This window comes from Panulirus ornatus, chromosome 19 (genome assembly GCF_036320965.1).
Source record: "Panulirus ornatus isolate Po-2019 chromosome 19, ASM3632096v1, whole genome shotgun sequence".
Classification (NCBI taxonomy): Eukaryota; Metazoa; Arthropoda; class Malacostraca; order Decapoda; family Palinuridae; genus Panulirus; species Panulirus ornatus.
Window position 1 is genome coordinate 4,314,396 of NC_092242.1, and position 9,395 is coordinate 4,323,790.

Below are 9,395 nucleotides of genomic sequence, written 5' to 3' on the forward strand. Positions count from 1 at the left end.
GCACCAGAGTCACAGATAAACATAAAAGATAAAAGCACAGTGTCAGAAGTAGAAATCCCAGAATGTGTTACAGTATCTGGAACTAGTAGAATATTCATATGAAAGGTTTTTCTTTAAGTACAACGAAATGCCTGAATGTAGCTACAACTGACATTTAGAAAAGGAAAACCTCAGTCTTGGTATTTAGAAATTTTATATCAAACACATAAACTTTATAAGAGCAAGGGATCTGGTGATATGTTACAAAGTATTGGTATTAATGACATGACATAGTATTCTCAACCCAAAATCCATCCATCTGCAAACCTTAGGAAATCAGGAAACAGCTGTTCTCAGTGAAACTTGATCAATCAACCAAAAGTAATAAGTTTTTAGTAACTGCTGTTAAATAATGTATTTGGTATTACTTTCTGAACATAATAGAAATATCTGTAAGAAAACACAATTTGCATTAAATTTGTGATTTATCAGATCACTGCCGGATTAGAGGAGGGAGGGAACAAGGGTCTGGAAATCCCCTCCCGTTTTTATTTTTCCAAAAGAAGGAACAGAGAAGGGGCCCAAGGAGGATATTCCCTCTAAGGCTCACTCCAATGTTTCTTAACGCTACCTCGCTAATGCGAGAAATGGCGAATATATGGTATTGCAGTGGAATTTATTAAAAAAGGGGGTGACTGTATTGTTGACTTGTTGGTAAGGTTATTTAATGTATGTATGACTCATGGTGAGGTGCCTGAGGATTGGCGGAATTCGTGCATAGTGCCATCGTACAAAGGCAAAAGGGATAAGAGTGAGTGCTCAAATTACAGAGGTATAAGTTTGTTGAGTATTCCTGGTAAATTATATGGGAGGGTATTGATTGAGAGGGTGAAGGCATGTACAGAGCATCAGATTGGGGAAGAGCAGTGTGGTTTCAGAAGTGGTAGAGGATGTGTGGATCAGGTGTTTGCTTTGAAGAATGTATGTGAGAAATACTTAGAAAAGCAAATGGATTTGTATGTAGCATTTATGGATCTGGAGAAGGCATTTGATAGAGATGCTCTGTGGAGGGTATTAAGAATATATGGTGTGGGAGGCAAGTTGTTAGAAGCAGTGAAAAGTTTTTATTGAGGATGTAAGGCATGTGTATGTGTAGGAAGAGAGGAAAGTGATTGGTTCTCAGTGAATGTAGGTTCGCGGCAGGGGTGTGTGATGTCTCCATGGTTGTTTAATTTGTTTATGGATGGGGTTGTTAGGGAGGTGAATGCAAGAGTTTTGGAAAGAGGGGCAAGTATGAAGTCTGTTGTGGATGAGAGAGCTTGGGAAGTGAGTCAGTTGTTGTTCGCTGATGATACAGCGCTGGTGGCTGATTCATGTGAGAGACTGCAGAAGCTGGTGACTGAGTTTGGTAAAGTGTGTGAAAAAAGAAAGTTAAGAGTAAATGTGAATAAGAGCAAGGTTATTAGGTACAGTAGGGTTGAGGGTCAAGTCAATTGGGAGGTAAGTTTGAATGGAGAAAAACTGGAGGAAGTAAAGTGTTTTAGATATCTGGGAGTGGATCTGGCAGCGGATGGAACCATGGAAGCGGAAGTGAATCATAGGGTGGGGGAGGGGGCGAAAATCCTGGGAGCCTTGAAGAATGTGTGGAAGTCGAGAACATTATCTCGGAAAGCAAAAATGGGTATGTTTGAAGGAATAGTGGTTCCAACAATGTTGTATGGTTGTGAGGCGTGGGCTATGGATAGAATTGTGCGCAGGAGGGTGGATGTGCTGGAAATGAGATGTTTGAGGACAGTGTGTGGTGTGAGGTGGTTTGATCAAGTAAGTAATGTAAGGGTAAGAGAGATGTGTGGAAATAAAAAGAGCGTGGTTGAGAGAGCAGAAGAGGGTGTTTTGAAATGGTTTGGGCACATGGAGAGAATGAGTGAGGAAAGACTGACCAAGAGGATATATGTGTCGGAGGTGGAGGGAACGAGGAGAAGTGGGTGACCAAATTGGAGGTGGAAAGATGGAGTGAAAAAGATTTTGTGTGATCGGGGCCTGAACATGCAGGAGGGTGAAAGGCGGGCAAGGAATAGAGTGAATTGGATCGATGTGGTATACCGGGGTTGACGTGCTGTCAGTGGATTGAATCAGGGCATGTGAAGCGTCTGGGGTAAACCATGGAAAGTTGTGTGAGGCCTGGATGTGGAAAGGGAGCTGTGGTTTCGGGCATTATTGCATGACAGCTAGAGACTGAGTGTGAATGAATGGGGCCTTTGTTGTCTTTTCCTAGTGCTACCTCGCACACATGAGGGGGAGGGGGATGGTATTCCATGTGTGGCGAGGTGGCGATGGGAATGAATAAAGGCAGACAGTGTGAATTAAGTGCATGGGTATATATGTATGTGTCTGTGTGTGTATATATATATGTGTACATTGAGATGTATAGGTATGTATATTTGCGTGTGTGGACGTGTATGTATATACATTGTGTATGGGGGTGGGTTGGGCCATTTCTTTCATCTGTTTCCTTGCGCTACCTCGCAAACGTGGGAGACAGCGACAAAGCAAAAAAAAAAATATATATATATATATATATATATATATATATATATATATATATATATATATATATATATATATATATATACATATATATATATATATATATATATATATCCCTAGGGATAGGGGAGAAAGAATACTTTCCACGTATTCCCTGCGTGTCGTAGAAGGCGACTAAAAGGGGAGGGAGCGGGGGGCTGGAAATCCTCCCCTCTCACTTTTTTTTTTCTTTTTTTTTTTTCCAAAAGAGGGAACAGAGAAGGGGCCCAGGTGAGAATATTCCCTCAAGGGCCCAGTCCTCTGTTCTCAACGCTACCTCGCTAATGCGGGAAATGGCGAATAGTATGAAAGAAAAGAAAAATATATATATATATATATATATATATATATATATATATATATATATATATATATATATATATATATCAATGGAAAGTTTTGTGGGGCCTGGATGTGGAAAGGGAACTGTTGTTTCGGTGCACTGAACGACTGTGGCCTTTGTTGTCTTTTCCTAGTGCTACCTCGCGCGCGTGAGGGGGGTAGGGGGTTGTCATTTCATGTGTGGCGGGGTGGCGACGGGATTGAATAAAGGCTGCAAGTATGAATTATGCACATGTGTATATATGTATATGTGTATGTATGTATATGTATGTATATGTTGAAATGTATAGGTATGCATATGTGCATGTGTGGACGTGTATGTATGTACATGTGTATGTGGGTGGGTTCGGCCATTCTTTCGTGTTTCCTTGCGCTACCTCGCTAACGCGGGAAACAGCGACAAAGTATAATAAATATGAATATATATATATATATATATATATATATATATATATATATATATATATATCTTTCATACTATTCGCCATTTCCTGCGATAGCGAGGTAGCGTTAAGAACAGAGGACTGGGTCTTTGAGGGAATATCCTCACCTGGTCCTCTTCTCTGTTCCTTCTTTTGGAAAAAAAAAAAAAAAAGAAAAAAAAAAAAAATATATATATATATATATATATATATATATATATATATATATATATATATATATATATATATATATATATATATAGATAGTGCACGTTATGGGGAAGGGGAGGTAGGGAGTTTACACTTGTGTTGCCCAGTATCTTAACCTTGTATATATATATATATATATATATATATATATATATATATATATATATTTTTTTTTTTTTTTTTTTATACCTTGTCGCTGTCTCCCGCGTCTGCGAGGTAGCGCAAGGAAACAGACGAAAGAAATGGCCCAACCCCCCCCCATACACATGTACATACACACGTCCACACACGCAAATATACATACCTACACAGCTTTCCATGGTTTACCCCGGACGCTTCACATGCCTTGATTCAATCCACTGACAGCACGTCAACCCCTGTATACCACATCGCTCCAATTCACTCTATTTCTTGCCCTCCTTTCACCCTCCTGCATGTTCAGGCCCCGATCACACAAAATCCTTTTCACTCCATCTTTCCACCTCCAATTTGGTCTCCCTCTTCTCCTCGTTCCCTCCACCTCCGACACATATATCCTCTTGGTTAATCTTTCCTCACTCATTCTCTCCATGTGCCCAAACCATTTCAAAACACCCTCTTCTGCTCTCTCAACCACGCTCTTTTTATTTCCACACATCTCTCTTACCCTTACGTTACTTACTCGATCAAACCACCTCACACCACACATTGTCCTCACACATCTCATTTCCAGCACATCCATCCTCCTGCGCACAACTCTATCCATAGCCCACGCCTCGCAACCATACAACATTGTTGGAACCACTATTCCTTCAAACATACCCATTTTTGCTTTCCGGGATAATGTTCTCGACTTCCACACATTTTTCAAGGCTCCCAAAATTTTCGCCCCCTCCCCCACCCTATGATCCACTTCCGCTTCCATGGTTCCATCCGCTGACAGATCCACTCCCAGATATCTAAAACACTTCACTTCCTCCAGTTTTTCTCCATTCAAACTCACCTCCCAATTGACTTGACCCTCAACCCTACTGTACCTAATAACCTTGCTCTTATTCACATTTACTCTTAACTTTCTTCTTCCACACACTTTACCAAACTCCGTCACCAGCTTCTGCAGTTTCTCACATGAATCCGCCACCAGCGCTGTATCATCAGCGAACAACAACTGACTCACTTCCCAAGCTCTCTCATCCCCAACAGACTTCATACTTGCCCCTCTTTCCAAAACTCTTGCATTCACCTCCCTAACAACCCCATCCATAAACAAATTAAACAACCATGGAGACATCACACACCCCTGCCGCAAACCTACATTCACTGAGAACCAATCACTTTCCTCTCTTCCTACACGTACACATGCCTTACATCCTCGATAAAAACTTTTCACTGCTTCTAACAACTTGCCTCCCACACCATATATTCTTAATACCTTCCACAGAGCATCTCTATCAACTCTATCATATGCCTTCTCCAGATCCATAAATGCTACATACAAATCCATTTGCTTTTCTAAGTATTTCTCACATACATTCTTCAAAGCAAACACCTGATCCACACATCCTCTACCACTTCTGAAACCACACTGCTCTTCCCCAATCTGATGCTCTGTACATGCCTTCACCCTCTCAATCAATACCCTCCCATATAATTTACCAGGAATACTCAACAAACTTATACCTCTGTAATTTGAGCACTCACTCTTATCCCCTTTGCCTTTGTACAATGGCACTATGCACGCATTCCGCCAATCCTCAGGCACCTCACCATGAGTCATACATACATTAAATAACCTTACCAACCAGTCAACAATACAGTCACCCCCTTTTTTAATAAATTCCACTGCAATACCATCCAAACCTGCTGCCTTGCCGGCTTTCATCTTCTGCAAAGCTTTTACTACCTCTTCTCTGTTTACCAAATCATTTTCCCTAACCCTCTCACTTTGCACACCACCTCGACCCAAACACCCTATATCTGCCACTCTGTCATCAGACACATTCAACAAACCTTCAAAATACTCATTCCATCTCCTTCTCACATCACCACTACTTGTTATCACCTCCCCATTTACGCCCTTCACTGAAGTTCCCATTTGCTCCCTTGTCTTACGCGCCCTATTTACCTCCTTCCAGAACATCTTTTTATTCTCCCTAAAATTTACTGATAGTCTCTCACCCCAACTCTCATTTGCCCTTTTTTTCACCTCTTGCACCTTTCTCTTGACCTCCTGTCTCTTTCTTTTATACTTCTCCCACTCAATTGCATTTTTTCCCTGCAAAAATCGTCCAAATGCCTCTCTCTTCTCTTTCACTAATACTCTTACTTCTTCATCCCACCACTCACTACCCTTTCTAAACAGCCCACCTCCCACTCTTCTCATGCCACAAGCATCTTTTGCGCAATCCATCACTGATTCCCTAAATACATCCCATTCCTCCCCCACTCCCCTTACTTCCATTTTTCTCACTTTTTTCCATTCTGTACACAGTCTCTCCAGATACTTCTTCACACAGGTCTCCTTCCCAAGCTCACTTACTCTCACCACCTTCTTCACCCCAACATATATATATATATATATATATATATATATATATATATATATATATATATATTTTTTCCCCCGGTCTCCCGCGTTTGCGAGGTAGCGCAAGGAAACAGACGAAAGAAATGGCCCAACCCACCCCCATACACATGTATATACATACGTCCACACACGCAAATATACATACCTACACAGCTTTCCATGGTTTACCCCAGACGCTTCACATGCCCTGATTCAATCCACTGACAGCACGTCAACCCCGGTATACCACATCGATCCAATTCACTCTATTCCTTGCCCTCCTTTCATCCTCCTGCATGTTCAGGCCCCAATCACACGAAATCTTTTTCACTCCATCTTTCCACCTCCAATTTGGTCTCCCACTTCTCCTCGTTCCCTCCACTTCCGACACATATATCCTCTTGGTCAATCTTTCCTCACTCATTCTCTCCATGTGCCCAAACCATTTCAAAACCCTCTTCTGCTCTCTCAACCACGCTCTTTTTATTTCCACACATCTCTCTTACCCTTACGTTACTTACTCGATCAAACCACCTCACACCACACATTGTCCTCAAACTTCTCATTTCCAGCACATCCATCCTCCTGCGCACAACTCTATCCATAGCCCACGCCTCGCAACCATACAACATTGTTGGAACCACTATTCCTTCAAACATACCCATTTTTGCTTTCCGAGATAATGTTCTTGACTTCCACACATTCTTCAAGGCTCCCAGGATTTTCGCCCCCTCCCCCACCCTATGATCTACTTCCGCTTCCATGGTTCCATCCGCTGCCAGATCCACTCCCAGATATCTAAAACACTTTACTTCCTCCAGTTCTTCTCCATTCAAACTTACCTGCCAATTGACTTGACCCTCAACCCTACTGTACCTAATTACCTTGCTCTTATTCACATTTACTCTTAACTTTCTTCTTTCACACACTTTACCAAACTCAGTCACCAGCTTCTGCAGTTTCTCACATGAATCAGCCACCAGCGCTGTATCATCAGCGAACAACAACTGACTCACTTCCCAAGCTCTCTCATCCCCAACAGACTTCATACTTGCCCCTCTTTCCAAAACTCTTGCATTCACCTCCCTAACAACCCCATCCATAAACAAATTAAACAACCATGGAGACATCACACACCCCTGCTGCAAACCTACATTCACTGAGAACCAATCACTTTCCTCTCTTCCTACACGTACACATGCCTTACATCCTCGAAAAAACTTTTCACTGCTTCTAACTACTTGCCTCCCACACCATATATTCTTAATACCTTCCACAGAGCATCTCTATCAACTCTATCATATGCCTTCTCCAGATCCATAAATGCTACACACAAATCCATTTGCTTTTCTAAGTATTTCTCACATACATTCTTCAAAGCTAACACCTGATCCACACATCCTCTACCACTTCTGAAACCACACTGCTCTTCCCCAATCTGATGCTCTGTACATGCCTTCACCCTCTCAATCAATACCCTCCCATATAATTTACCAGGAATACTCAACAAACTTATACCTCTGTAATTTGAGCACTCACTCTTATCCCTTTTGCCTTTGTACAATGGCACTATGCACGCATTCCGCCAATCCTCAGGCACCTCACCATGAGTCATACATACATTAAATAACCTTACCAACCAGTCAATAATACAGTCACCCCCTTTTTTAATAAATTCCACTGCAATACCATCCAAACCTGCTGCCTTGCCGGCTTTCATCTTCCGCAAAGCTTTTACTACCTCTTCTCTGTTTACCAAATCATTTTCCTTAACCCTCTCACTTTGCACACCACCTCGACCAAAACACCCTATATCTGCCACTCTGTCATCAAACACATTCAACAAACCTTCAAAATACTCACTCCATCTCCTTCTCACATCACCACTACTTGTTATCACCTCCCTATTTGCGCCCTTCACTGAAGTTCCCATTTGCTCCCTTGTCTTACGCACTTTATTTACCTCCTTCCAGAACATCTTTTTATTCTCCCTAAAATTTAATGATACTCTCTCACCCCAACTCTCATTTGCCCTATTTTTCACCTCTTGCACCTTTCTCTTGACCTCCCGTCTCTTTCTTTTATACATCTCCCACTCAATTGCATTTTTTCCATGCAAAAATCGTCCAAATGCCTCTCTCTTCTCTTTCACTAATAATCTTACTTCATCCCACCACTCACTACCCTTTCTAATCAACCCACCTCCCACTCTTCTCATGCCACAAGCATCTTTTGCGCAATCCATCACTGATTCCCTAAATACATCCCATTCCTCCCCCACTCCCCTTACTTCCATTGTTCTCACCTTTTTCCTTTCTGTACTCAGTCTCTCCTGACAGTCTCACCACCCTCTTCACCCCAACATTCACTCTTCTTTTCTGAAAACCCGTATATATATATATATATATATATATATATATATATATATATATATATATTTTTTTTTTTTTTTTTTTTTTTTTTTTTTTTTTATACTTTGTCGCTGTCTCCCGCGTTTGCGAGGTAGCGCGAGGAAACAGACGAAAGAAATGGCCCAACCCCCATACACACGTACATACACACGTCCACACACGCAAATATACATACCTACACAGCTTTCCATGGTTTACCCCAGACGCTTCACATGCCTTGATTCAATCCACTGACAGCACGTCAACCCCTGTATACCACATCGCTCCAATTCACTCTATTCCTTGCCCTCCTTTCACCCTCCTGCATGTTCAGGCCCCGATCACACAAAATCTTTTTCACTCCATCTTTCCACCTCCAATTTGGTCTCCCTCTTCTCCTCGTTCCCTCCACCTCCGACACATATATCCTCTTGGTCAATCTTTCCTCACTCATTCTCTCCATGTGCCCAAACCATTTCAAAACACCCTCTTCTGCTCTCTCAACCACGCTCTTTTTATTTCCACACATCTCTCTTACCCTTACGTTACTTACTCGATCAAACCACCTCACACCACACATTGTCCTCAAACATCTCATTTCCAGCACATCCATCCTCCTGCGCACAACTCTATCCATAGCCCACGCCTCGCAACCATACAACATTGTTGGAACCACTATTCCTTCAAACATACCCATTTTTGCTTTCCGAGATAATGTTCTCGACTTCCACACATTTTTCAAGGCTCCCAAAATTTTCGCCCCCTCCCCCACCCTATGATCCACTTCCGCTTCCATGGTTCCATCCGCTGACAGATCCACTCCCAGATATCTAAAACACTTCACTTCCTCCAGTTTTTCTCCATTCAAACTCACCTCCCAATTGACTTGACCCTCAACCCTACTGTACCTAATAACCTTGC